The sequence below is a fragment of the Papaver somniferum genome, chromosome 3, assembly GCF_003573695.1.
Source record: "Papaver somniferum cultivar HN1 chromosome 3, ASM357369v1, whole genome shotgun sequence".
Taxonomy (NCBI): Eukaryota; Viridiplantae; Streptophyta; class Magnoliopsida; order Ranunculales; family Papaveraceae; genus Papaver; species Papaver somniferum.
Window position 1 is genome coordinate 78,355,031 of NC_039360.1, and position 9,405 is coordinate 78,364,435.

The following is a 9,405-nucleotide window of genomic DNA, read 5'->3' on the forward strand; positions in this document are numbered from 1 at the left end:
TTTTTTTTTTTTTTTTTTTTTTGTTGTGTATGTGTTATTAGTGTATCTTATTTATTTTTTTTAGATGTTTAATTAGTTTGTTTGTAAAGCTGCTTGTAAGTTTACTTTTTGTGAATGTTTAATATTTAAGGATGCAATATTTTGTTTAGATTCCAAGTGCATATGTTGTTTAATTTATGTTCATTGTTCATCTATTGGAGTATCAATCTCTTGATGAAACAGAATGAACTAGTAATGTGTTTAAGGGGGATTGGCTTAGAGATTTGGATCTGAAGAGTTAGGGTTAACCATGATTTTGTTGTGGCTTTGCTGTTAAAGTGATAGGATCATGAATATGATAGGGACTATATAGAGTCTTGTATTAGAGTTGAAAAACATAGCCAAATTTTTCATAAATTGCAATGCCAAATCTGACAAACTTAACCAAAAAAAAAATCAGAATTGAGAGCACAATTGAACAGTAGGCCTTTGACTGCTACATAATTTTGCTTACACAATTAACAAAATTAGCATACTAAAAATAATGTAAAAAACTTGAATTTAGTCTATGTCGAGTGCTCAGCCATAAATTTGTTGGTCTTGGTGGCTTCCCATGTTCTTATTCATTATAATCATTATCCAAATGTTCACCATAGCTTTTCTCAAATGCATCCCAAGAAGCAAAACCCTTAGGAGGAGGATCATCTTCAACATGGATCATTTTCTTAATATGAACTAATTCCCATTCTTCATCGACATACTCTTCTAGTATATCACCAATGCTTTCCACAAAGTCATCCCATGAAGAAAAGCCCTTCGGAGGAGGAGGATCATTATCAAGACCATTGGCAGGAACAACACATTTCTCATTAGAACTCATCCTCTCAATTCCTTCGTTCTTTTACTTATGAACGAGGTATCTAGGATCCAAATCTTGCTAAGTATATTATTATTTCCTATAAATATCTAGTATGAAAATCTAAATATAGTGGGTGGGTTATGTTTACCATGAATATAACAAACGAAAATCAAGGTGATACATGGAAAGTGCGATTTTGCGGATTTTGCGAGACCCAACAGAAAAATATTGCATTAGGATTCTAGGATTAGACTACTGATCGTCAGTTCTAATTAGACGCCTATATTCTTGCTGAAACCCTAAAGAAATCTCTAAATATCCTGTAACGTTAAGAATTCATGTCAATGAGATAGTACACTTGTTAAAATTAAAAGTTTACCTTCATTATTTAACAAAATAGTCCTTCCTTATTGAATTTCATACGCAATTTTTCCTACTACATTATTACTACTATCATAATTGGTTTTTTATAAAATTCATAGACCAACAATTATTGATCAAGCACGGTTTACCAGGGTTTACAGGCATTATGTGACGCTGGTGTATTGCCATATCTTGATTTGTCAAAATACATCATTATTATCCTATACTGACCCGTCCCATCTCTTAATTGCACACAGCGTTATCTTTAAGAGTAAAACGAGGCGGTAGCCTAATTTGAAGGCCATAACTGTAGCATTATGGTTCACCAGGGTTTACATGTTTGGCTCATGTATCAAGCCAAATAAGTATCTGACCAAGTGACCAACAATAAGATCTAATTAGTAATAAAATAAAATAATAATATTTTACATCGACGAAATTAGGGATGGTCATGGGACGGGTATGGGGCGGGTAGTGTCAATCCCAGTCACTGCCCCGTTCGTAAAAAAAATACCCATCCCCGCCCCGTTACCCATATGAATTGGGGCGGGGCAGGTATGGGGAATACCCATATGGGGCGGGTTTCCCATGGGTTACCCGTAACACTGAGTTAATACATAAATTTGATTATAATCAAAACTTAAATATGATTCAAACAAAAATAATAACGTAAGAGCGACGCATTCTGGAATCTTAAATTCAGTAATTTATCTTAAAGTGAACAAAAGAATTTGTTAATGACTTATTAGTTTTTCTGTTTTTTCCTGTCCAGTTTTATCTTCGTCCACGTTAACCATTTCATTATCTGCTTCATTTTCTCTATTTTAACTTTTAGAGAATGTGTTTGATCACAAAAAAAAAGAACGAAAGTGATGAATGTACAAGAACGATCTAGAATATGATAAATGAAAGAAAGCTCGACTAAGTGGTGGAAGTATAAAAATTATACACATTGTTGCACAAAAGTCTAAACCCCTAACTTGTGAAAGATACGGGGCGGGTATGGCGCGGGGACCTTGAATCCCATCCCCACCCCATCCCCGTAGCTTAGTTTTCGAGTATTACCCATACCTGATCCCATCTCCATTTGTGCGGGTAAAACCCTCTACCCGAACGGGGATGGGTTTGGGTGGGGCAAATGGCCATCCCTAGACGAAATAGGCAAACGCGCAACAAGCTGCACCGCGAGCCCTTTTTGAATTGCAACCTAACCTATGGAAAACAAACTCCCTCGAACCAGGAGTCATGACATTACTGTGCATGACTTTCTGGACTCTTCTGAGGAGTCCAACCGCCTCTGGAGGTAAAAAACCAAAAGTATCAAAAGCAAAAGGAATAAAGGTATGCCCATTATCAAGACACGCTTTCTCATGTTTCGCTATCTTACCCGAGGCATCCCTCAACGCCGCTTGCCCGACTATAAACGTACCATATCCAATTCCTACTAATTGAGAAACCCAGTAAGATTAACACATGCATGTTTTCCGTTAGCCCACCCAAAAATTATGCTGGTCTGTGCATTGATTTCCCTTCGAGTGGATCAGTCAAAAAATTGACAGCCGCTTCTCTCTTTGCAGAATTACCGGCTCTCCATAGTAAATCATATAAAATGTCCCTCACATGATCATGTCTATGTTTAAAACCAGGGTCTACCTTACAATGAACTGCATGTTCCCCTTAATTGGAATAGCAAGTAAGAAATTATGAACATGCCCGGCTTGCAGACAAGCCGTAAACCCTATCCATGTCTTTAACTGCTTTACCAACAGTTAAAATCAAAAAATGGTCAAACATAAGGTCCCTGCACAAATTGTGTATATTTATTTATTTAATTTTAATTAGTTAACATGGGTCATATGTTGAACTGTATCTAGCATGGGCAACTATCAACACTATGTCAACAGCGCCTGAGACATAGTTTATTCTTTCTCCCAAATGATCAGCAGCAGAAATCTCTCTCGAATCCTTTCTTTTTCGTCGAAATCGAAATCCAGTTTCATCTTCATCAATTTCACACCCTAAAATCTCCATCAATCTTTACTCAATTTCGACTTAGATTACAGAGTTTGGATTTGGTTGATTGAATATTCAATCTTCTCTAACCTGTAACCCTAAATTCAAAGTTGGGTGAATTGAACGAACCACCACAACCATCACCAATTTCGTCCTCTGCTTTCTAATCGAAGCCTGGGTGAATTCATTGAATTAATTCCACGATGATTATCTTCATGTAATATTCATTTGGGGTTTCTTGGAGATTCATCTGCAGAAAACTTCATCGACAACAATGAATCAATTGATGCTTCTGTGAAAGATCGATTCAGGCTTAGATTTAAGTTTAATCGATCTCTCATAGAAGTGTTGCTAGTGATTCATAATTTTGGAAATGCAAATCTTGGTCATCTTCATCTAAGGTATTTCTCATTCATTCATTTGGGGGTTTAATGATTTTTCAATTTGGAGGTTACACACTACTGATTTTGAATGGTACAATTTCAGATGGTGATTATGAACATCTCTATCTTTCAGATTTTAGGTGTATTATGTTTGCTGTGAATTGTATCCCGTTTTGAGAATGTTTTGGTGATTATGAACATCTCTATATTTCAGATTTTATGTTTATTATGTTGCTGTGAATTGTATCCTGTTTTGAGAAAGTATTGTGATTATGAACATCTCAATTGCATGATTTATTCCTCCACCAAGTAGTTTTATATGTCAGTTGACAGATGATATTAAACTAAGACATATTATTTGGTTGTATGATGCCATCATTGGTGAATAAAGCTTGTATTATGTTTTGAGAAGAAGCATCTCAGGAGTCACTGTGATTTGTATTCACTGTGACGTTGTAGAATTAAATTAGGTGTGCATAAGGCTCCACCAAGTAGTGCTCATGTCAATTATGTGCAAGTCGAATACGACGCAACCAACGCAAGCCAATTATTGTTAGTCACTGTGATTTGATCTTTATATCTAAAGATCAAACATATATGGATGTTCGTAATGTGTCCCTTTGCCAGATTTTAGATTAAGACTAGGTGTGTATATGCCTCTCTATCAAGTGAATTAGACTGGATAGAAAAACACCAAAGTGACTTGTTGTCAATATGCATTTGTTTTCGATACATCTTAGTCTTGTACATGATCCAGTTCTTTGATTGTGGTTTTAGTTTCTAGAATACACCCTGCATCTCCAACATTATAGACGCACAATCATTGGACAATATAAATAAGACGACTTCATCATATTACATTTAAAAAAGTTACAACCGTTCTGTTCATTCAGTGTTGAGCAACATTTACATGTTCATAAACTTAAACATACCCATTTACAAGTATTTCATCATCTTACCCACAAAAGATCTAAATATCAAAAAGAAAAAAAAAGAAAAATAAACATAACATTCCCCTGCATTTTCAGTCTCCATTGCCAGAACCAAAAAAGAAAACATGATTCAGTGACTTACCATTTGCATTAGACCCCTCTCCATTCGAATTCTTCTCTGTACTTTGATAATAGCTATTTCTTAAAATTATGTCATCATTTCCATTCGAGCACTTACCCAAAAATCCACCATCTCTCTACAAAAGAATTCAAATGTCGATAAGGCTTACTCATTGTCATACCCATCACTCGGAATCAGAATCATCAGATTCATCTTCCTCCTCATCAGACCCCTCTTCTTCCTCGCCAGGCCCCTCTTGATCCTCATCAAACCACTCTTCCTCCTCGTCTTTATCTGCATCGTCCTCTTAGGAATCGGTCTTTTGGGCCAACAATGCATCATTAATCCCAAATCTCTCATCTTGGCGAAAATCCTCAATCATCACTCTTAGAGCAGATTCTGTATCACTTCGATACCCAAAAAAATAGCAGGCTCTTCATCTTCGGAAGCATCACTGTCATTTTGTTTCTTCATTACTACCCTTTCAGCCAACCTCATCTTTTTAGCATGCACTTCCCAGAACTTCTCTTCCTATTCTTCATCTTTGAAAAGATCAAAACGGCGCTTGTTTATGTACCGTTTTTCAACTGGTTTCTCTCCTGCTTTGATTACATCCACTGCAGCATGCATTTCTTCCCAGAGTGTAGGGACTTCAATATCATATAACAAGTCATTTACTCTCTTGTTTACCTTCTCCAAATCATCCTTGTTCATCTGCCCAATCATCTGCATAGTGGCTGATAGCCTTTCACATATTTCTTTCTCTTCTAATTGTTTCATTATAGGGACTTCAATATCATATAACAAGTCATTTACTCTATTGTTTACCTTCTCTATATCATCCTTGTTCATCCGCCCAATCATCTGCATAGTGGCTGATAGCCTTTCACATATTTCTTTCTCTTCTAACTCTTTCAATAGTTGTTCTTCAGTCATGGGGGGTTTACCCTTTGGTATGTGTTGATCATCATCACCAACCATTTTAATTAATTTGATTTGATTTGATTTGATTGAGAAAAATTCAGAAAATAGTAATCTCCCTCTACAAATTCTCTCTCTGAATTTTTTTGCTCTCTGACCCGTTGGTTTCCTTGTTTATTCTCTCTCTGGAATAAATAAACTATATTCTTGTAGGGTCACGGCTATTTCCAAGAGAAAGCTTTAATCGAACACGTACCCTAGTCTAATTGGCACCTATTCTAACCCACAATGTCATAATGACGTGATAAACCTAGGTAAAATGGCATTTTGGTTAATCAAAGTAGATTTTTTTTTTAATTTCCTTCTCTTATCTGCGCGGGAGAAAGACTGGAAGAGGCGAAATAGAGAAACCCTAGGTAAGGGATTCTTTCCTTCTCTTATCAGATTAAATTCAAACTTACTTGTTTAATTTCATGAATGGGGGATGTTTTTATTTTATTAATTTGAAATTACTATTGCTAGGGTTTCAGATATATACCTTTCCCAAATCTAAAATCGTTTTCTACTGTATTATGTAAACTTAGGGTTCTGTCAATTTTAAGAGTTTTTTATGATCTTGACTGTGATTATATATCTTAGTAAGAATTTTAAGAGTTTTTTATTGTCAGAGTTTCTTTTGTTTTGTTCAGGTCTTTCATATTTTTATGATCATAAACCAATTTAGGTCTTCCATATCTTAGTATTAATTGGTTGAAACAATTGATGTTTTGTGTGATTCTTGTGACGGAAATTATGGAATTTGGTTTAGGTTGAGCTAATTTTTGTTACTAGTGGATGTTAATGGATTTAGGAATTTTCTTTTGTTGCTGTAAGGAGTAAAAGTTACATTGTAGATTAGGTCGGCATTGTTATATAGCTGGAAAGGAGAATCTGTTACTGTATTCTATCGATTTTGTTTTTCTTCACTTCGCAACGGTGTTCTATCATGCTAAGCAATTGGTTTAACAGGGAAGAAGGCGTATTTGAACCCGACGTTCGACAAGCAACGCACGTGCACTCCACTTGTAGCATATTAGAGAACCTACTCATTCCCTACCTCCACATACAACAAATGACATCGTTTGACTCCGCGGAAGATTTGGCAATCACCAAAGCATGGGTACCCGAAAGTCGAGTTCTAGATCGCTCCTCAACCGAGACCCTTTGGGCGAAGATACATAACAAATTTATCCAAGATTATGGGAACCCGAGAGGAAGAAGTGTTCAACAAATCAAGGATAAGCACAACATCATCCTAGATGCGGCAGCTGGGTTTTTTAAAATCAAACACCGGATCTGGGACTCAAGCCACCTGAGCTTGTCCCCTCTACAACTTGTACGTATCTTCATGGTTTATTCGGCACAATACTTTTTTCAATTTATATGTAACCAAATAAGTTTGTGTGTTGTTTTTGTAGCACGAAACCGTTAAAGCGCGCTACTTAGAGGAAAAGGGGGAAGCATTCACATTTGATGAAATTGTTTACTTCATAGTATTCATATTTTTGGAGTACCACCAGCTACGGAGTACCACTAGAACTCAATGGTGGGTGAATTGGACTCCATACTCTTATTTGGCTTCCAGATATCAAAGGCCAATTCTCTGATAAGAGTGTCTATAATGTGTTGTCTAGTGCATCTAATACTTTTTCAGGTACTAATTATGTTTCTCCACAGGTATGGAAAGCTTTGTGGAAGTTAAATTATTTGTTTGGAAGTGCTTAAATATAGTCCCAACAAGAGATAAACTAGATAGATATGGAAATTATTTGTTTGGTTTTAAATATCAATGTTAGTAATATTATGGTACAACATTGTTCATTTAGGAGCTAGATTCTCTCTTGGTTTATGGTACAACATTGTTCATTTACAGGAACATAACTCCAAATAAGACAATGTCAATATATGTCATTAATAAACTTGTGCCTCCTGGAACTAATCTTGTTTCTTCTACTAATGGGGTTGTGCATCCGCTAAGATGGAAACCTCCTGATAATGTTTACAAATTTTGATGCTTCTTTTAAGTCAGATTCATTACAAGGTGGAATAGGGCTAATAGTTAGGAATTGTGCGGGTAGCTACATTCGGGTGCAAGGACAATGCTTCAATGGAGGAATGAAGATAGGAGTTGTAGCTGAGGAGCTGGAATGTAAGGCTATGCTGGAAGCTGTTACTCTGGCACAAACTTTAATCATGTTATCTTTGAATCAGATTGACAAATTTTAATAAAATCCATCAATGATCAAACCTATTATGTTAATTGGATGAATCAAGCTTTGGTTTTAGATATTAATTCTAATTGGACAGAACACACAAATATAGTAGTGTGTTTTAGTTCACTTAATTCTAATTGGGGCCATAGCAGTTCTTACGATTTTTATTTTCAACTGCACCAACACGTACTCCACTTTATACACATGTAGTTTTTTACTTTAGTACCGTTATAACAACTGCAGCAACACGTACTCCGCTTTTACCTATCATTTTGATTTATTTATTTATTTTTGATTCATTTTGATTTATTTTCTGAATTCGGGTACGAACAAAAAAATCTTCAGTATGGAATGAATATTAATTGCATCGCATCTAACTCCGGTCATTTAGAGCCGTCAAAGCAGAAAATTATGCAGCAGGATAACAAGATTTGACTGAGAAAATTCTAAACATAGAACGTGCAGCATGCAAATTGAAGGATCTTTACCTACCTATTTTACCAAATTATTTACGATATACACTTAAATATTTTGCCAAATTATTTATTAGTAAAGATATTGCCAAATCTCCATTTACCCTACGTGTTCATCTCTCCCGTCTTAAATCATTTCATGTTTCTGCTCTTAAATCTTCTAACCTCCCCCTAGAAAACAAAATAAGTTGTTTACTTTGATCATCTGATTCATATCCTGGATAAACCGTATATTCCCCTGTCAGTTTTGCTTTGCGGATTAATCGGATCGACCGCGTAAGTAATTCTTTTCAGTACTTCTTTGTTAACTGAGATTGTAACTCTAATGGTCATAGTAGGGTAAATATCGTCTTCACATGCAACTGTGTGTAGGTAGATAACCTCTGATTATTTGTATGAATCATATATGATAACTGAACTCACATTGTGATTTGTGATTACTCTTTGTGACAAGTTTTATTATTTCTTAGTTTTATTCAGACCACAATAACATTTTCACAAGATGTTGACAAGTTTTTTCTCCGTCCAGGTATCTGAGAATTCATAATGGATCTTAGAGTAATGGATAAATCTTGGATGTATACCGATAGAACCAAACCGCATTATCAAGACGGAGTCGATGCATTTATAAAGTTTGCTACGCATACATACCAACAGGATATTGCGACTGGGAAACGGAAACCATACAACAAGGGTAAAGTTAAGATTCTATGTCCATGTGTGAAATGTCTCAACGTCTACGTGCACAACGCAAGTGAAGTTAAGTATCACTTATATACTTCTGGATTCATTCAAAATTATGTCGTATGGACTAAGCACGGAGAAGGAAATGAGTCATCATGGTGGACACTTCTGGATGGTAATGGCAGCGACGGTCCGCACTCTGATGAACCAGCATATGCTGCAGAGACTATATAAATGGTTAATGCTTTATTAGGAGAAAAAATTTCAAATGAATCTGATAAGATGCAACGGATACTCAATGATGCTGGGAAACCCCTATACGAAGGATGTAAGGATTTTACAAAGATATCTGCAATGTGTGAACTGTTTAACTTGAAGAGCAAGCACGGAGCTTCCAACAAGTTCTTTAATGAACTTCTACCACT